This window comes from Sycon ciliatum, chromosome 6 (genome assembly GCF_964019385.1).
Source record: "Sycon ciliatum chromosome 6, ocSycCili1.1, whole genome shotgun sequence".
Taxonomy (NCBI): domain Eukaryota; kingdom Metazoa; phylum Porifera; class Calcarea; order Leucosolenida; family Sycettidae; genus Sycon; species Sycon ciliatum.
Genome location: NC_088648.1, coordinates 10,947,193 through 10,968,574, shown reverse-complemented (window position 1 = coordinate 10,968,574; position 21,382 = coordinate 10,947,193). Strand labels below are relative to the sequence as shown.

The following is a 21,382-nucleotide window of genomic DNA, read 5'->3' as shown; positions in this document are numbered from 1 at the left end:
TGTACATTTGAATGCAGCCCATACATTTGCATGGAGCCCATCATGTTACATTTGAATGGAGCCCATACATTTGAATAGATCCCATACATTTGAATAGACCCCATACATTTGCATGCAGCCCATACATTTGAATGGAGCTCATACATTTGCATGGAGCCCATCATGTGACATTTGAATGGATCCCATACATTTGAATGCAGCCCATACATTTGAATGGAGCCCATATATTTGAATAGACCCCATACATTTGCTTGCAGCCCATACATTTGCATCCCATACATTTGCTTGCAGCCCATACATTTGCATGCAGCCCATACATTTGAATGGAGCCCATACACTTGAATAGATCCCATACATTTGAATAGACCCCATACATTTACTTGCAGCCCATACATTTTCATGAAGCCCATACATTTGCATGCAGCCCATACATTTGAATACAACCCATACATTTGAATGGGGCCCACACAAACTGCACGCAGGAATCAAAATGGCGGCCAAACCTGAAAAATTTGGGCATAGGTCTGTTCCTTTTCCCGATTTTTTAATGATTTTTGGATTTTCTTCAAATGGATACTTTGTACCCCAACTATAATATAAGTTATTTCAAAGACAAGTTGTAAATTTCCCTCCCCATTGACAGGTGTTCCGTTCCATTTTTGGGTCAGCAATGAGACCAGGACATGAGGAAGCGGCCACTTTGAAGCAACACTGGAAAGTCAAAATTGCATGCAAGTAAAATAGTGAAAGGTGACAGCCTCAACTCAGGATCCATGCTCATTGCTGATTCATTGAAAATAAATAATAGGGGGGGGGGGAGGAGCTGCTGGCGACTCCATGACGTGGCTGGCCTTCATTGACGTTCCAAGCCGATAACCTGTACAGTCATACAGGCTAATGCAGGCTAATACATGTGCAAATTGAAAAGCAATGCAGCTATACAATCTTAGACGTCTACATGCGAAGGAGCACATCTGCCTTTCAGTACGTGTACCTGTATGCAATCACCACAAATCCTAGGTAGGGGTATTTCAAATTTCCACTGACAAGAAACGACCTGCAAATGATTCCCAGAATAGTGTGTGTGTGGGGGGGGGGGGGAAGGGGGGGGTGCTAGTGCTGGATAACGATCTTGAAAGACACCTAAACTCCCGAGCAAGGGGTCAGTCTAACAACATCAAATGTTACTATCCTTCCCTTTGAGAGCACAGTGGAAGCTTCAAATTGAGAAGTACCGGGTATGCATTTTGCAGGTGTGAATTCCCGGTGTACGACTCAACACTAGGGGTCAATCTGTGATTAAATTTCTACCTACAGTTAGTGTAAATTACGCTCTTCAAATCCTGCGCCTACTCGAAGTGTTCACTGTGGCCCAATGTGGGTGTGTGTGTGTGGGGGGGGGGGGGGGGGTGTATCTGAAAGATTTGCCAGGATATGGGATGTATGAAGTGCAGAATTTGCTGATGGCAATTGCACAAACTTGATATGACAATGACTGTCCTACTTGAATGTAGAAAGACATGCAACAAGTTGAAAGACATGCATCAAGTTGAAAGACATGCATCAAGTTGGCTCAGAAATTGCTTTACCTTTCTTAGAGCTGGGTGAAGGCAAATGCCGGTCTTCATCCAGCCCAAACAGTGATCATGCAGCTGGTATAGCATAGCTGTGCACGGACGGAAATAATGTTACTGACATCCGCAGGATAGAAAACGATGATGCCAGCAGCAGCATTGTGACACACACGACACGACCAGTCTTGTGATTGCTGGCATAACAACCTCGGCATTAGCGTGATGGATGATACACCCGACATTTGAGGACCAAGCGGTGCGAACAACTTGGCAGCGCTGATCACAGCCGTGGTAATGAGAAAGTCAATGTCGATAGTGGTAGTAGTGAGCCACAAAGTAGGTGGTACAGAGTTGGCTGATGCCAGTTATAGCGAAGCGCCAGTAGTAGCGAAGTATCCAGCATCAGTTGAAGTGAGATGTCCTGAATCGGCACTGGCTAGGTGGCCGGCATCGGTAGTAGCGAGGTGGCCGGCATCGGCAGTAGCAAGGTGGCCGGCATCGGTAGTAGCGAGGTGGCCGGCATCGGTAGTGGCGAGGTGGCCGGCATCGGTAGTAGCGAGGTGGCCTGCATCGGTAGTAGCGAGGTGGCCGGCATCGGTAGTTGCGAGGTGGCCGGCATCGGTAGTAGTGAGGTGGCCGGCATCGGTAGTAGCGAGGTGGTCGGCATCGGCATTAGCGAGATGGTCGGCATCGGCAGTAGCGAGATGGTCAGCATCGGCAGTAGCGAGATGGTCAGCATCGGTAGTAGCAAGATGGTCGGCATCGGTAGTAGCGAGATGGTCGGCATCTGTTGGAGTGATTGAAGAGATGATCTACCTGAGCAGGTACGAAGCAAACAGTTACGGATTTGCACAAGGTAGAGCATTTGGTTATAACAGTTTGCAAACACTCAAGAATTTTTTGGCAAGCACAGTAGTAATAAAGAGGTTGCAACATGCAGAAACGAAATTGTGCAACGTACCATTTCATTGGCTTATACTTAGCCGTGCTGCGGCGAATCCGGGTCCCTTGGTCTTCCATATCCAGCTGAGTGGGAAAATAAAATTACACAGCTTCACACAATGGATTAGAAGCATACACCCATGTGACAGCAGCCAATGATGACCATTGTCACATGGGGAACTAGCAAGCCAAAACAGCAGAATGCATACCCTACCAATGTCTACGTACGTACCACCCAAATATACGTTACCAGGGTGACGGGCGTTAGCGAGGCTGCCGTGGTGTCCGTAGAGTGCTTGAACCTACCTGAGTGGGAATGAATGAGCATGACACAATTGATTGGTTACATACACCCACACAACAGCAGCCTGTGACAGCCACTGTTGCATAGGGATAGTACGAGTAATAGACACGGGTACAAAACAACATGGTGTTGTACAATACACCAAGCATGCACTACAAAACAACATATTTACCAATGGTAGGTCTGATGACTTGACGCTGTAGCGCTGGTTGGATGTAGCGCTGGTTGAATATAGGAGAGATGACCTACAAGGCGCTTACCTGGCCCTGATCTATGCCTAGCTAACCTAGCAAAGAATGTGAAAAAGATCATAATAAGAATATACTAGAATTTTGAGTGAGAAAGATTAAATAGAATATGAATATTGTTTGGTATGAGGGTCAAATATTGTTCAGTGTTTGTGGTTGATACTTGATAGTCTGACTGGCTCCAGCCACCAGTTGCCGCCAATGCTTGACTGTTGCACTAATCATCGGCCGAGTGTGTGCCGCTCCACCTCGCTCCCCGCCGGCCGCATTGTTTAGTACAAGTTCTCGTACTCGTTGAGTGTGTAGTAGTGTGCTGGTCCCTGAGGTGTGTGTGTGTGGGAGCATACATGCAGGTGTGGAAATAGTAAGATTGATATGATTGTAGAATGCAATGGTACAGATCATTTCTACCACCAACAAATGAATTCATGATAAACTCGACCAAACATAATTTGGGATCGTGCATGATAGGTATTGCAATACTATTAGGGTAGGAATTACAATATTGCAGACTACAGTCCATATTGGGCATGGGTTGAGACACAGGCAATATAGGGCAAGGGTCGACTCGTGATGGCATACATAATATTACAGGAAACACCTCAAATGCATAAAAATCCAGTGATCAATAGCAGAAGTTGCCTTTCATGTTGCGGTTCTTCGTTTGCCGTAACATTTTCATTGGCAATCCCCCATAAAGCATACCAGGAATGTTTAAATGTGTTCGATTTGATTTGCAGACTAATTCAACTACTACAGAATACCTCTCCTTCCGACCTCATTTTGAGGCGAAAATTTGATCGGAGCCAGTCATGGAGTTGCCAGCAAGCTCCCCCCCCCCCCCCCCAATCCCTCCACTACCTTCCCTGAGCCCCGGGGGAATTGGAACGGAACACCTGCCATGTTTTGTCAGCTACATAGCAACAAGAAAATCTTGCTGCTATGAAGTGACCCCTCCCAAGTCTATAAAGAATAGGAAATCATAAAGTGAAGCATAGGTGGCAAATGACAAGCCTGGAACAAAAACACACAAGAGGGAGACACACCACAATACAAAATATCAGGGGCAGTTATGCAAGCATTCTCAAAAGAAATCCTAAATGAGGCCCCATCATAATTGTGATTGCCAGTTGTGCTAATTTACTCATTCAAAGTCACCTAGGCTAGGGCAAATCTGGCCTCTCCACTGCCTCCTCATTCCTATAGTGGCAGAAACAATGCAAATAGCCGAAAATCCTTCAATATATGGGTCGTGCAGACTCTTCTTGTTCACATTTGAGGTTGCACTGAGTCAGTCCAGGGAGTCTGGGTTTTCTTGCTGACAGGATCCAAATGAAGTTGTAAGTCTAGTATTTTGAAAGCGTTTGACTGGGGCTTTCCAGCCTAAACCCGGCCTATGTTGGGATTTCCTAGCTGCAAAGGTGATTTTACCAAACGGACTGTAAAGTATACTTCAAAGTACAACGGCATAATAGCTGTGAGGTTTGAAGGAGCTCAAATGGATACTTATCACGACACCGCGGCAAATCCTATTTCCCAGCCTCCACAGGGTTGTCCATAGCAAACTCGGCTAGACACACACAAGAAACGATGATACAGAACAGGGTCCATCGAGGAGAACTATTCAATAAGCTATAGTACCTTGCCTAATCTTTCACACTCGTATTAGTTGTTAGCTGTTCCACTGGACGTATAAACCTACAGAATTCACATTGCCCACAATCTCAAACTTGCCATTCCGCATCCATATGGTATCACCATTTCTCACAGGAAAGCTTAGTCAGATACTAGTAGTGCTAACAATGTGAGCATGTGTACCTGTGGGAAAGAGGGTGGGCGGCAGCAGCAGCCAAGTTCTTGATGAAGAAGCCTTGCTCCACTGTGCCGATGAACAAACAGTTCTGAACTCGTAGCCTGACCTGCGTTGTCCTGGTGGCAGTGGAGCGGGCTGGCTAACAATGCTTGGCATGGGTGTTTTTCAGTTGCTGGCGCTTTGCGTAGGATGTACTTCAGCCCGACATCTGACTGCACATTGCTCAGTGGTTGCAAAACACAATAAAACAGAAGTAAACAAGTGAATGTGTAATCCCCTGAAGGCATCCATGCATGGCCAGACGCAAGTGGAGAGGAGCACAGAAGGTACATGTACACCGTATCCTATCTGGAGGTGACCCCCCGCCCCCCCCCCCCCCCCCCCCGCCCACATACACACATGTACGCCTGCCTCATTCTGAAAGTGGACACAAAGGGTTTCATCTGGGTGCAGGCACCATCTTTCCTATTGCCGGGTTTCCACTTGGCCGATTTTTCGGCCGCCATGGAATCTGACGAAAAATCGTCAAGATCGGCGCCAAAATCACCTGGTGTGAGCGGAGTTGTCGTACAAGCCGTCAGGGATTGGTTGCAGGCCCGCTCCATCGCGTTAAAGCACTAACTAAAAATGGGGCGACTTTCGACCAAATATTGACCAGTCGAGAAATTGCCATTTTAATCATACCACGAGAAATTCACCACAGATTTGCCAGAAACCAATAATCCCTGACGGCTTTTTAACATGACAGCAGAGTGGGTCGGTACAGATAGAGAACTGGCTGGAGTGGATGGCTCCTACATATCAGGCTAGTTCAAGATTTTGGTCCTCTACCGCGTGAATAAAAAACCTCGTTTTGCTCTAGTATCTACTATGGCCTAGCGCCGCCGTGTAACGTTAGCAAGTGTACGTATGTACACAGACAGGCCAACAAGCAAAATCGCTCGGTGCTGTGGGTGAAGAGGTAGTCCGACTCGTCCGACACAGTCGGCTGATTTCATGTCTGAGTCCGTATCGGAGCATCGGGCAAAATATCGGCCCAGTGGGAACCTGGCTTAAGTTTGCACTTCAGTCTGTGGACTTGAGCCAAGTTGATACAGGGTGGTTCAATCTAGAGCTGGTACTCCCCCCCCCCCCCCCCCCCATCCCATCAAGTACTTGGACATCCGTGCTGCCGACTCCAAGCAAGTGGATACTGGGAGTGACTTCGGAATGGCATTTACCATGATGGCTGACTATACCATCTTGAAATAGCGCCTGACGCCCCTCGATACACTTGGAGACAGCTCCATTGAAGGGTTATTGGATGCTGGCCATGCATTGCATGGTTTCTGGTGTGGTTTGAAATGGAAATCCAAGACATCAATGATGGGGACTTTGCGCAGTCGGGTCTCAGTCTTCAGATACAGAGTTCCGAATGTCTACAGAAGGTGGACAGTGGTCTGGGTATGTAAATGTCACAGAGCCATCTTGTCTGATCTATCCTCCTTCCCCCACCGTTTAGGAGCCGCACCTGACACGTGAACATGGGGTTGTGGCGTCCCACGGAGGTGGAAACGTGGTTCTTGACCCACTCTGTACCCCGACCTGTGTCATTTTTTTAAGTTGCATTACTTGCCTATATTTGAACAGGGGATCCCTTCCTGAATTTAATGATTCAGCGGCAGAAGAGGATTGGATATCAAGATAACCAGCAACACTTCAACAGTACCTTTTGGTTGTGAGCAATGCCTGGTGCTGTTCCATAGCAATCACAATAGAATATCCAGAGGCCTAGCAAATTCTGCGAGGTGATGACAGTGGAATGGAATGCTGTCCGGTAGGCGGTGATTGAGAAGTCGACTTGAATGCTCGTGGCAATCCATCTGCACGTTGCTCAGCATTCACACACACACACACACACACACACACACACACACACACACAAACACACACACAGAAGAAATATCACCCATTGTATCATGATGTGGGAAAGCAGGCTGAGATAAATGACATGCCAGGCAATAGCGGGAGGGGAGGGGAGGGGAGGGTGTTAGACCTAAGATCAGTGCGGCCAATAGCAGCCAGTGCCAGGAGCATTGGTCAATTGTCTACTGGTCATACTTCAACATATTGAGATTAACTAGACGTTGGAAAGCTATTTCCAGTATCATCTGAAACGGAGTTATACTCCCACCATCATAGAGCACACATAGAGCAGCAATCAGGAACATCGGACATTAAATTGTTAACTGTATGCCTGCGAAGGGCTCATACCGGTACTCCGCCAACTGGGAACATAAAATTGTCAACTCTAACAACCGCCTGCTGGAGGATTAACATTAAACATATACAGAGATAGACAAGGGCACAAGTGGCTGTATCATCACCAAACCCATTGAAGAGGTCACACATACACAGGTACATGTACGTGGATGCTGGCAGTATGTGGCACACTTTCTACCATGGTTTGAAATGGACATGTAAATCTTGAAATGCGCTATCGCCAGTCGAATTCAGTATGGAAATTGCAAGAAAATGTCAGATGCGCTCAGGATATTGGATTTAGATATCACACAGAAACCTTCATTACTGCCCGCTGGTGCTTAGAGTTAACTGGTTAGCGGTTTAGCAAGCTGATAGTTTCAGAAGAGAATTAAAAAAAGAAGAAATCATAAAATCATAATGGGCAGCATGAGACCTCGATGCGAATCATCCAAAATCCATCAACTTGGTATTCACATGGTACATGGTATTCACTGAGAACATTTTGCGGACGCGCCATTTCGAAGTGCACCCTATCGCCAGCATCCAAACTTCTACACAATACAACTGTAGGTCAAATGGCCCCGTGAACTGAGCCTCTATCAGACTGTAGGTAGCATTGCTTTGTTGTACAAACAGCCACAGCTAACATGGCGATTTGTGACGCTGGTAAGCAACAGAACGTTCACCTAGACAGACATGTACAATTATATATATTATGTCGATCTACTAGTAAATGACATATTACGGTCAAGCAGCGCGTCCCTCCAAAGAAAGACGAGCACTTTTCATTTTCTAACACATATCGTATAGTGGACTTAAAGATAAAGAAAAGGACAAAATGTTACGAGTTATGACTAACTGTCCACCAACGTAACCAGATCATAATACAGTCAGTGAGTGCGACAAATAATCGTATAGTATTGTCGTTAGCGACCACAACACATGTACTATTAGGCACACTCGTGTGGATATACAACACTGTCTGACGTCACAGCAATAATTTCCACTCATGAAATTTCCACCAGACAAGCAAGAGCACAAGTCGTTGCACCTATTGCTTTGCGAGCGATGTCGTACAGTGTTACACTCTATAGCGATCAGACGCAGTCTCTTACGTGTAATCCGGTCGTCCTGCCAAGTTAACGTCACTATCCAGACCGACTCCACGACCCTTGAAAGATGGTAAACTACCTACAGAGGAGAAAAGAAGAAGTCGAAGAAATGCTTGACCGGAACAGTTTCGACTTTTTCAGGAAGCGCACTCTACCTTGTCCCGGCAACCGCCCGCAACAACGGAAGGGGTTCTACATTCTACAGCACCACAACTAGCAAGGCAGTCCAGTGCCGACAGACGGGTGCTTCGCTCTCCGACCATAACAAATTAGCCACGCGTTATCAGAAGTTTGCCACAAATTCAAAAACGACCAGGTAAAGAAGGTAAGTTGAACTCACACTGCCATGCGTCGCTCGTCGCTGACAAGTGCTCATCAAGACGAGGCGTATAGTTTTGATTACAAAGGGCTGTGGACTAATGGTCTTGACACGCCTCAACAAATGCAAGCCGAAATAGGGCGTAAAGAATTTAGCGACAGTTCAGACTGCAAGCCACAGAGCAACGGACGAATATCAACAGGTCGACAAATGAATTGCACGTGTTCTAGTACTTACATCAGTCTTCTTTCAACGGAACACGCTTCCACGTAACTCACGCATGCGCAGACCAACTGAGAATGGCAGCGACTTCTTCACTCGCCAGCAGGAGTCGTAAAAGCCCTGGTTTCGAGGAAAAAAAGAGAACAAAATAGCGAAGGCATCAAGATTGGGTACAGCTGCAATGGAGCAGCAGTGAAACACTGCATGCACAACAGCCGTGTGGTTGGCGGAGAACAGATACCTGCCATGGCCCAAACCAAAAAAAGAAGTTGATTCGGAAAGAAGAAGATTCAGAATTACTAGACAAACCCATGGCAAACGAAACCAACCACTTACTGACAATAGTGACTTTACTCCCTCGCACCCAGACGCTGATTTTTTGGAAACAAGTTTCTATACTTCCGATGGGAGAATCGGACATGGCAGTGCATTTCGGCGTGGCCAGGTCAAATTGTAGAATATCGCATCGAGTGAATTGCTTTATCTGAGAGAGGAGATGTTCGTGCCCTTGAGACCCGAAGTCCCGTTTCCATACGACAAAATTTAGGAGCTCTGCGCTCAGCGCTTTTTCAGGGTATGAATTTCGGGTTGTTCTGGTCGGGTCGCAGCGTCGCGGACTATTCCATCGTCTTCAGCGTCGAAAAACTACTGGCCATGTGAAATTACAAGGCGGTGAGACGCTTTCGTCTTCCTCTACGAGCGAATTTGTTCTGCGCCAGCATACCTAAGTATGCAATTTCGTACGCGCAGTTCGAGTGACGAGGCGTGTGCACTGTACACTGTACTGCATGCACGGACTGTGCGGTCGTTCTCGATTCTCCCATCGCTCCCATTCATTTCTGTTTCCAGCAAAAGTCCAACTTGGCGCACTTCAAATCACTATAACTCAAGAATGGCTGGGCCGATTCGAATAATACTTACAGATTTCCTATGTACTACGCCTGGGAGAATCGAATGAGACCAAAATCGAAGCGATCGGAGCAAGTTTTGGAAATTGGGTGTAGTCACTACTGACAATGAAGCCGCTGGGTGAAACTTCTCACGAAGCTGTTGTTACATAGCGCAAATCTGCCTTTACAGACACCCACCGTTTTGCCAGTCTTCTCCAAGACGCATAGCTTTTCGTCCAGTCCCTATCTATTTCAGGCCACAACCGCTCTGTTAGCGAGCGGTGTAGGTACTGGTTCGCCAATATTAGAGGCTACCTGAAACTTTTCATGATGGAGCATCGTATGCGTCAAGACAAGTCACAACTCAGTTTGCTTCAGGCACGAATCGCCAACCATCAGTTAGGAGGAGGAGAGAGAAAGCTGAAACGCAATCCATCTCCGACAACAACATCGAGGAAAATGAGTCGCTAGGCCTCGGCTCGAAAGAACTTCTGCAGCTGCGTAGATTCTACCAATTCCCGGGATGTGCACGGGGTCATGGGGTCACGGGTTCATCTCCTGGTAGACTGCTGGATAAGCAGTTGTACGGTTCCAGAAGACTGGAGAGCATTACGTACTCGCTGTCTATTGGTCAACGTTGGCTGAAATTATGAGAAAGCACGTGGCAGACTTGACCCGAGTCACCCGAAAATCATGATGCGATATCAGAGCTAGCTAGCTAGAGAGGTTGGGCACAACGAAAATTCGAGTAGATCTACTTTTAGGGGCCGTCCGTAAATATCGATGTTTTTTTAGAGACGATATTGGTGCGTCTGGGGGGGAGGGGGTTTGAGCCATGTGCGTCTTTTAGAGCATCAGAAAAATATCGATGTAAATATCTGAAGTTTCGCCGATCCCTGCACGCGGACGTCTAAATGGCTATACAAGAAATGTGAAACCAGCTTCCGTTCGCGGAGCTAAAACTCGCGACACAAGAACAAAATCAAAAATTGGAAGCTGTTCGCCCATGGCGAATTTCAACAGCAAAAGAATGAGCTATTGATTGTGGAAATCGGCCGAACGATGCTTGCAGGAGACCTTTTTCAAGACGTAGAGGCAGTGCGAACAAACACGGACGAACTCCACAAGAGTTTCCAGTCTTCACTGTCGACATGTCTGAACAAGGATTTGAAAAAATGAGCATCCAAAAATATTGATTCCATGATCTAGATGTACATGTGCGTCTTCTGGGGGGAGGGGGGGGGGTCAAGGGAGAGAAGCACCAATATCGTCTCTAAAAAAACATCGATATTTACGGACGGCCCCTTAACGAAAAAAGCTAACGAATATTCGTAAACCGTGAGGTTGCGCACATTCTCCTACTGCCCGGAAATATGCTGTGGTTGTGCCCACAAACAAGAACAAGGGAAGCAGTCATGATCCTGGTAACTATCGCCCTATCTCTCTGCTGACCACCTATTCCAAGATACTTGAGAGAATCGTCTCTGATCGGCTGTAGCAGTGTAGGTCTACCATTATCTGGCACCTCTGCTCCATGATATGCAATCTGGGTTCCGCCATGGTGACTTTACCTCCCTACATCTAACCAACCTCGTCCAGCGACCGTGCACCTTCCGAAACCGCCGGCATTACCTTAGCCTGTGTTTCTTCGACCTGGCGAAAGCGTTTGATCCAGTTTGGCATGGGGGGTTACTACTGTACTAGCCAAGCAGCATGCTTATGTTATGGGGTTATGGGGGGGGGGGGTCATCGGCCGCCTGCAGTCGTGGCTTGCCTCACATCTCAACAATAGAACACCAATAGAACTCAATCAGTAAAGCTTGGTCTAGTCCTCTCTGATTCTCTCCCTGTTTTGCGCTGGTGTACCGCAAGGGTCCACCCTACTCCCTAGGACCGCTACTGTTCCTGGCCTTCGTCAACGACCTCCCTGTCCTCAACCCTGGCGTGCCTCTGTTTGCAGACGACAACTGTATGCTGCGCGTGAACTTCTTCGTAGCAGGTCGACGCGGCGCGCGCACGGGTGCGGAGAGTCAAGGCATGAAGTTGTAAAATATCAGTATTATTTTTAGTATTTAAACAATCGACGGGGAGACAATAGTCGTAAAATGGCAATAAATAAGATAAATTGTGCACTCATAACAACAGCAAAAATGAAGAAAGTCAAGTTAGTTCCATAACGTTTTCTTGTGACTGTCATCAGTGGAACGCCGTCACATAAAAATGTAATAACTAAAACATACACTTATATACATGTAGCTAATATGGTTTCAGGTAGAAAAACAGCAGCTAACAAGTACAAAAAGCGAAGTTTGCACCTTTGCAATGTGTGAATATAGTGTATGTGAGAAAGTTAGTGGCAGATGAATGTGATACTGTGTGAATGAATGTAATGGTGCGTGTGTATTACTTGAAGAGTGTGAGTGATACAACGTTTTCTTTCTGTTTACATAGCACAGGGTCACGAGTACGAATATACACAGCTTCCAACACCTGCTATATTCACACATTGCAAAGGTGCAAACTTCGCGTTTTGTACTTGTTAGCTGCTGTATTTCTACCTGAAACCATATTAGCTACATGTATATAAGTGTGTGTTTTAGTTTGTAAGAAAGGGTTTGCTCCCCACACCGGAGCTCGCGCTATTCCGCCGACTTTACTTGACACTTGTTTTAGTTATTACATTTTTATGTGACGGCGTTCCACTGATGACAGTCACAAGAAAACGTTATGGAACTTGACTTTCTTCATTTTTGCTGTTGTTACGAGTGCACAATTTATCTTATTTATTGCCATTTTAGTATTTTAGTACTCCAAATTACGAAAAACATTTTCATAGATCTGTCTGTTTCAGTCACGTTTGGACGGATCTTCGTAGCAGCTTTCGTTACTCGAACCCGGACGGTCGAAATCTTACGAATTTTCGTTGTGCGCAATCTCTCTACTATAATATTAGTACTAATCTGTAGGGTCAAGTATACCACCGTGCATCGGAGCACCGCTGACCGGTTTGCAGTAGAGTAGATCTACTGTCGGTCGCCGAAGAACTTGGCCGGTGGGGGGTCAGCCCCGTAGCCTACTTACACAAAGGGTTAACTAACTTGTAGCAAGAGTACAATATTATAATATCAAGAGTATATAACGTACAACTGCGACACTGCACCACGTGATGTGAGTTTTCGCCGTCGGCGTACCCCATAGAAAGGGTATCAGGAGTTGCACACTCTTGGGGTGTTAAATACTCTTGATAATATTGTATAATGGTTGTAATGTGAGCACAACTGACACGTTTCTGCGTTATGCTAACGTATGGATGCGTGCTCATGGTCGCGCTGTTATTTCTGACATGATGCGAAAGTTCAGCTCGCGTTGTTTGGCTCTCGCGTTGGAAAACAACGCGAGTGACCTGCACTGCTCGCGTTAAAGTTTGGAGTTCTACGCCAAACTTGACGTGAAAATGCGCGTCAAATCAGAATAATGTGCATCTTAACCTCTCTATTGCAGTCCCCGAAGATGAGCGAACGTGGTTAGGGGTATTAGCCAGGCACACGCTGACCTGGATTCGAGTGGGTTACTTGGGTCCACATGAGTGTTCACTCGTGTCCAAATCAGGGTAGGTTTTAACCAGCTATACACTCAAATATCTCTTGGCATACTACTGTTGCATTCGATGAAATCCTACCCAGAGTGCACATTTGGCGCCCTCAATCTGCACGACCCATGACGCCCTGGATGTGGCACGAATGCGGCCGGTTGTACACATGTACAAATACTTCAGTACAAAGATGTAATCGGGACGTGTCCAGGGCGCCAGTTTTGCACTTCGGGTCGGATTTCAGCGAGCACTGTAGTGCAAACAAAAGGGAACATGCATGGAAATTGCACATTACACACAGCACACAGATCACAGATCACAGCACACAGATAAAAGCACACAGATCACAGCACACAGCACACAGCACACACACACAGCACACAGCACACAGCACACAGCACACAGAACACAGAACACAGCTTCCTGTACGCTGTAGATATCAATACAGGACATTAAAAACAAGTATGATAAATAGGGGTGAAAGTTGGCACTGAGATCATGTTCACCGAACAGTCTTCATTTCAATATCTACTGACTGCTGCTCTGAAACTGAAGATTTCTGTGGTAAATGCATGTACCATGTAAAACAACAATGAAGATGCAATGGAGGACATTCTGTTCCTGGATGATTCGCTGCTGGGGCGTATGCTGTATAGAAAATGCCCAATTCTTGTGGGCAATGGCTTCACTTGCTGGATTTATTTATCGTTAGGGGTGAGACAATTATACCGAATATTGGATTCGAGTACGCGCTCGTTTTTTTCAATAATAATCATATTCGAAATAAATCAGATTACTAGTACTTGTTTTTTTAAGGTGCTCACTTTGTAAAGTGCACTGCAGGCTGCTGCTGCTGCTGCTGCTGAAGACTGAGCCACTCTGACTGATGCTTGGCATTGCTGCTGTGAGCAGTGTGTCCACTGGTTTTCAAACTAATGCACTCAGTGTCTGGTGCAGCAGATGCAGAGTGTGTTGCTGCCATGGCAACTTCTCTTGCCGCTGTGTCTGCTCCAGTGCTAGCTGCAATGGCAGCTGCTCTTACTTCTGTGTCCGTTGCAGTGTTAGCGATGGTGGGCTCAGCTGCTATATCTGCTGGGGTAGCTACTGGCCTGCTACTAAGCGGCCATCAACGCGGGCAATGTTGCAGGAGCAGGATCCATATCCATGATACCCTCAAAGATCTATAGTGACAACTTGGCAGGTGAACTCCTGCATCCGTCAACACAGGTCTAGCGGCTGTACTGATCATGTGATACACGGTAGGTCACTAAGCTCAGGAAAGCGATTCTCTGCTCAGGACAATTCCAACAGCAACCGTCGCTCGCATATACCAGCAGAATGCTGGCTGCTGCATTGTTTGAGCTGCTACCGGATATGTACATCCGTAGCTTTCTGTCACGCCGCAGTTAGGGTTATTGTGATTTGGCAAGAGTGTGCAAACATGCTATGAAGCCACGTTCATCGAAGCTTGAAGGGAATGGCAGATGACACAATTTGCACAGGTAAGCTGTACAGGAACCAGCAGAAAAGAAGCACACGCAGACACACACACATACACACACACACACACACACACACACACATACACAAACACACATACACACACACACACACATAAACACACACACACACCTCAGACCTCAGACCTGCCCATCGCGGAAACGATGATAGCGAACGGCTATGTTAGACATAGCAACTTGTGCTGGGATTACACCATTCAACAGCTTGCAAGGCTGATGAATTGACCGCCACTAATTTTAGCCTGGTATCCACCACACAGAGTGATAGAAGTGGCTTTTTCTGGCCAGTGAATCCCTATTTTTAATTTTTTTAATTTTTTAATTTTTTTACACGCACGCCACACCACATACTCCGGCATACACTGGCTGTTGGTAACCACCCAGGAGAATGAAAGAAGAGCTAGGAGAATGAGAAAGAGAAGAAAGACGTGTGCGGCCGAAATCGTCGGGAACACACACACACACACACTGTACTGTACTGTACTTGTTGCTCACTGCCAAAACTGGTCACGTGAGTCCCCCCGGGAGAGGGGAGAGAGACTCAAAAGGAATCTTGGAAAGATGACTCAATTGGTTATTGAACCGCCCAACGGCCGACACCCCTGAAATCCCCAAAACGCTGGGTGGACTTGAAAATGATCCCACTTATGGGCTCACCACACCTCAGTAAGTGGGTGAGGACAAGGTGCAGAAAAAGGACACACACACACACACATACATACACACACATACACACACGCATACACATACACGTGCACAAAGTAACCATGTGAGATTACATACACACACACACACCTAAAGGAGGCCTATTGGTATTTGTTGGATCTCTGCAGCGAGTCGAAAAGCATAATTACAAGCGGTCGCAGAGGACTCGCGGAAGATATATGCCAGCATCTACAGGAGGGTAGCCATGATGACAAAGCGCCGTATACTTCAGCCGTTAGGCGCTGCATCTGCCGCTAGGGTTTACCGGGTGTTAGCGGCCGTCGTGAGTTCCTTTTGGGAACGGACAGGATAATTTACTTTTTTTACTTTACTTCAGCGCCAGCAGATAAGCGCCGAATATGTCAGCGTCACATAAATCAGCGCCAGATACAGTTGCGCTCGGTGAAATCCGGCCCGAAGTGCAAAGCCGGCGCCGCGAAGCCAGCTCCCATTACATCACTGGCGATTTGTGTGTATGAACTCAACTGTACGCACCTCGTGTAAAAGTTCGGAGTGCACGTGTTGCATGCTAAAACAGTTCAAAATTTCTTTCATTCACTTCACGAAGTACAGCTCAAGATCTAGAAGAGATAGAGAAGGACACGGCCATTCCCAATTTGTGGGCTCCTCTCAAGAAGAGAATAATTCCACATCGCTGCGAGAATGCTGACCAGCTGGTGCGGGCACTGCACCTGGAGTGGGACTCGTTGGCTCCTGACACGGTTTCCCCATACGTGGAGTCAATGCCACGTCGTGTTGAAGCCCTAATTGAAGCAGACGGTGGCCACACAAAACATTGAAGCCCTGCTGCTCTGTGTATGAAATAATCTGCTTCGAAACGATCTCCGTAACCAATCTCACAGTTTGGGGCATTTTACCCGTGAATCTTCACTTTTGGACTAAACTATTCTCAGCAGTACCAAACTTTCTGGGTCACTGGATGTGGATGCCAGCGCCCTACAAGAAAATCAAAAATTAAATCAATGCGGCCACTGACATTACAGGTGGGTTATGTTATAGAGAGGTACATTGAAATTCAAAGGTCAGCACAAATGCTCAAAATCCGACATTTTCTCACCTTTCTGCCCGTTCACAGCTCAGGAAATGACAATGACCATCGTCATATCCTTTTCTAGCTGGACATAGACAAATGCACCAAGAAAAAGAGCCACATTTCTCTAAAGAACTTGCCCAGGGCTGCTGAAAGCTGAAAAATAACCAATCTCACAGTTTCGGGCTTTTAACCCGTTAATCTTCACTTTACGACTAAACTATTCACAGCAGTGCCAAGTTTTCTGGGCCACTGAATGTGGCTGCCACCGTCATACAAGCAAACCAAAAATCAAATAAATACCACCACTCACATTACAGCTGGGTCATGTTATAGAGAGGTACATTGAAATTCAAAGGTCAGCACAAATGGTCAAAATCCGACATTTCCTCACCTTTCTGCCCGTTCGCAGCTCAGAAAATGACAATGACCATCCTCATCTCAATGTGTAGCTGTACATAGACAAGTGGACCAAAAAAGAGACCCATTTCTCTAACGAACTCGCCCAGGGCTGCTGAAAGCTGAAAAATAACCAATCTCACAGTTTGGGGCTTTTTACCCGTGAATCTTCACTTTGCGACTAAACTATTCACAGCAGTGCCAAACTTTCTGGGTCACTGAATGTGGGTGCCAGCGCCCTACAAGCAAACAAAAAATCAAATCAATGCGACCACTGACATTACACCTGGGTCATGTTATAGAGAGGTAAATTGAAATTCAAAGGACAGCACAAATGGTCAAAATCAGACATTTTCTCCCCTTTCCCCTTTTTTTTGCCCGTTTGCAGCTCAGAAAATGACAATGACCAACCGCATCTCGTTGTGCACCTGGACATAGACAAATGCACCAAGAAAAAGAGCCACATTTCTCTAAAGAACTTGCCCAGGGCTGCTGAAAGCTGAAAAATAACCAATCTCACAGTTTGGGGCTTTTTACCCGTGAATCTTCACTTTGCGACTAAACTATTCACAGCAGTGCCAAATTTGTTGGGTCACAGAATGTAGGTGCCAGCGCCCTGCAAGCAAACTTTAAATCAAATCAATGCGACCACTGACATTACAGCTGGGTCATGTTATAGAGAGGTACATTGAAATTCAAAGGTCAGCACAAATGGTCAAAATCCGACATTTTCTCACCTTCCTGCCCGTTCACAGCTCAGAAAATGACAATGACCAGCCTTATCATGTTGTGCAGCTGGACATAGACAAGTGCACCAAGAAAAAGAGCCACATTTCTCTAAAGAACTTGCCCAGGGCTGCTGAAAGCTGAAAAATAACAAATCTCACAGTTTGGGGCTTTTTACATGTGAATCTTCAATTTGCGACTAAACTATTCACAGCAGTGCCCAATTTTCTGGGTCACTGAATGTGGATGCCAGCGCCCTACAAGCAAACCAAAAATCAAATCAATGCGACCACTGACATTACAGCTGGGTCATGTTATAGAGAGGTACATTGAAATTCAAAGGTCAGCACAAATGGTCAAAATCCGACATTTTCTCACCTTCCTGCCCGTTCACAGCTCAGAAAATGACAATGACCAGCCTCATCTTGTAGTGCAGCTGGACATAGACACGTGCACCAAGAAAGAGAGCCATATTTCTCTAAAGAACTTGCCCAGGGCTGCTGAAAGCTGAAAATAACAAATCTCACAGTTTGGGGCTTTTTACCCGTGAATCTTCACTTTGCGACTAAACTATTCACAGCAGTGCCAAATTTTTTGGGTCACTGAATGTGGGTGTCAGCGCTCTACAAGCAAACCAAAAATCAAATCAATGCGACCACTGACATTACAGCTGGGTCATGTTATAGAGAGGTACATTGAAATTCAAAGGTCAGCACAAATGGTCAAAATCCGACATTTTCTCACCTTCCTGCCCGTTCACAGCTCAGAAAATGACAATGACCAGTCTCATCTTGTTGTGCAGCTGGACATAGACAAGTGCACCAAGAAAAAGAGCCACATTTCTCTAAAGAACTTGCCCAGGGCTGCTGAAAGCTGAAAAATAACCAATCTCACAGTTTGGGGCTTTTTGCCCGTGAATCTTCACTTTGCGACTAAACTATTCACAGCAGTTCCAAATTTTTTTGGTCACTGAATGTGGGTGCCAGCGCCCTACAAGCAAACCAAAAATCAAATCAATGCTATTACTGACATTACAGCTGGGTCATGTTATAGAGAGGTACATTGAAATTCAAAGGTCAGCACAAATGGTCAAAATCCGACATTTTCTCACCTTCCTGCCCGTTCACAGCTCAGAAAATGACAATGACCAGCCTTATCATGTTGTGCAGCTGGACATAGACAAGTGCACCAAGAAAAAGAGCCACATTTCTCTAAAGAACTTGCCCAGGGCTGCTGAAAGCTGAAAAATAACAAATCTCACAGTTTGGGGCTTTTTACCCGTGAATCTTCAATTTGCGACTAAACTATTCACAGCAGTGCCCAATTTTCTGGGTCACTGAATGTGGATGCCAGCGCCCTACAAGCAAACCAAAAATCAAATCAATGCGACCACTGACATTACAGCTGGGTCATGTTATAGAGAGGTACATTGAAATTCAAAGGTCAGCACAAATGGTCAAAATCCGACATTTTCTCACCTTCCTGCCCGTTCACAGCTCAGAAAATGACAATGACCAGCCTCATCTTGTAGTGCAGCTGGACATAGACACGTGCACCAAGAAAGAGAGCCATATTTCTCTAAAGAACTTGCCCAGGGCTGCTGAAAGCTGAAAATAACAAATCTCACAGTTTGGGGCTTTTTACCCGTGAATCTTCACTTTGCGACTAAACTATTCACAGCAGTGCCAAATTTTTTGGGTCACTGAATGTGGGTGTCAGCGCTCTACAAGCAAACCAAAAATCAAATCAATGCGACCACTGACATTACAGCTGGGTCATGTTATAGAGAGGTACATTGAAATTCAAAGGTCAGCACAAATGGTCAAAATCCGACATTTTCTCACCTTCCTGCCCGTTCACAGCTCAGAAAATGACAATGACCAGTCTCATCTTGTTGTGCAGCTGGACATAGACAAGTGCACCAAGAAAAAGAGCCACATTTCTCTAAAGAACTTGCCCAGGGCTGCTGAAAGCTGAAAAATAACAAATCTCACAGTTTGGGGCTTTTTACCCGTGAATCTTCAATTTGCGACTAAACTATTCACAGCAGTGCCCAATTTTCTGGGTCACTGAATGTGGATGCCAGCGCCCTACAAGCAAACCAAAAATCAAATCAATGCGATCACTGACATTACAGCTGGGTCATGTTATAGAGAGGTACATTGAAATTCAAAGGTTGTTTATTGAAATGTGGAATTTTTTCTTGGTTCACTTCCCTCTGTCCAGCTAAACAACAAGATCAGGGTGGCGATGGTCAGTTCTTGAGCTTCGAACGGGAAGAACGGTGAGAAATTGTCGCTTTTTGCCCATTTGTGCCCACATGTTACTTTCAACGTACCTCTCTCTAACATGACCCAGCTGTGATGTGAGTGGTCGCATTGATTTGATTTTTGGTTTGCTTGTAGGCCGCTGGCACCCGCATTCAGTGACGATGAAAATTTATCCACTGCTGTGAATAGTTTAGTCACAAAGTGAAGAATCACAGGCAAAAAGGCCCAAAACTTTGAGATAGTTTGATATCAGCTTTGAGCAGCCCTTGGCGAATTGTTTATTGAAATGTGGAATTTTTTCTTGGTTCACTTCCCTATGTCCAGATAAACAACAAGATGAGGGTGGCGATGGTCAGTTCTTGAGCTTCGAACGGGCAGATAGGTGAGAAATTGTCGCTTTTTGCCCATTTGTGCCCACGTGTCACTTTCAACGTACCTCTCTATAACATGACCCAGCTGTGATGTGAGTGGTCGCATTGATTTGATTTTTGGTTTGCTTGTAGGCCGCTGGCACCCGCATTCAGTGACTACGAAAATTTGGCACTGCTGTGAATAGTTTAGTCGCAAAGTGAAGAATCACGGGCAAAAAGGCCCAAAACTTCGAGATAGTTTGATATCAGCTTTGAGCAGCCCTGGGCGAAGTGTTTATTGAAATGTGGAATTTTATCTTGGTGCACTTCCCTATGTCCAGCTAAACAACAAGATCAGGGTGGCCATAGTCAGTTCTTGAGCTTCGAACGGGCAGAAAGGTGAGAAATTGTCGCTTTTTCTCCCATTTGTGCCCACGTGCCACTTTCAACGTACCTCTCTATAACATGACCCAGCTGTGATGTGAGTGGTCGCATTGATTTGATTTTTGGTTTGCTTGTAGGCCGCTGGCACCCGCATTCAGTAATGCCGAAAATTTGGCACTGCTGTGAATAGTTTAGTCGCAAAGTGAAGAATCACGGGCAAAAAGGCCCAAAACTTCGAGATAGATTGATATCAGCTTTGAGCAGCCCTGGGCGAAGTGTTTATTGAAATGTGGAATTTTTTCTTGGTTCACTTCCCTATGTCCAGTTGAACAACAAGATGAGGGTGGCGATGGTCAGTTCTTGTGCTTCGAACGAGCAGAAAGGTGAGAAATTGTCGCTTTTTGCCCATTTGTGCCCACGTGTCACTTTCAACGTACCTCTCTATAACATGACCCAGCTATGATGTGAGTGGTCGCATTGATTTGATTTTTTGTTTGCTTGTAGGCCGCTGGCACCCGCATTCAGTAATGCCAAAAATTTGGCACTGCTGTGAATAGTTTAGTCCCAAAGTGAAGAATCACGGGCAAAAAGGCCCAAAACTTCGAGATAGTTTGATATAAGCTTTGAGCAGCCCTGGTCGAAGTGTTTATTGAAATGTGGAATTTTTTCTTGGTGCACTTCCCTATGTCCAGCTAAACAACAAGATCAGGGTGGCGA

The 21,382-nt window shown here is 45.9% G+C and overlaps 4 long non-coding RNA genes across 6 annotated transcripts in view; 1 reads left to right on the top strand and 3 right to left on the bottom strand.

Annotated features, from left to right (window-relative positions):
* LOC135818835 (uncharacterized) overlaps positions 1–21,382 on the top strand; it is a 191,941-nt gene that overhangs the window by 165,419 nt on the left and 5,140 nt on the right. The gene's annotated exons all lie outside the window — the stretch shown is intronic.
* Positions 1,890–3,823, bottom strand: LOC135818833 (uncharacterized). Its single transcript, XR_010553777.1, has 2 exons — positions 2,536–3,823; positions 1,890–2,390 (listed from the first exon to the last, which is right to left on the bottom strand). It is a non-coding gene; the product is annotated as an uncharacterized LOC135818833 (long non-coding RNA).
* On the bottom strand, positions 6,473–8,678 carry LOC135818832 (uncharacterized). Its single transcript, XR_010553776.1, has 3 exons — positions 8,578–8,678; positions 8,241–8,316; positions 6,473–6,743 (listed from the first exon to the last, which is right to left on the bottom strand). It is a non-coding gene; the product is annotated as an uncharacterized LOC135818832 (long non-coding RNA).
* On the bottom strand, positions 13,688–19,593 carry LOC135819364 (uncharacterized). Of its 3 annotated transcripts, XR_010553902.1 has the most exons (9): positions 19,506–19,593; positions 19,140–19,197; positions 18,773–18,830; positions 18,406–18,463; positions 18,040–18,097; positions 17,673–17,730; positions 16,931–16,988; positions 16,564–16,621; positions 13,688–14,767 (listed from the first exon to the last, which is right to left on the bottom strand). It is a non-coding gene; the product is annotated as an uncharacterized LOC135819364 (long non-coding RNA). The 3 variants fall into 3 exon arrangements; XR_010553904.1 differs by lacking the exon at positions 16,564–16,621; XR_010553903.1 differs by lacking the exon at positions 18,773–18,830.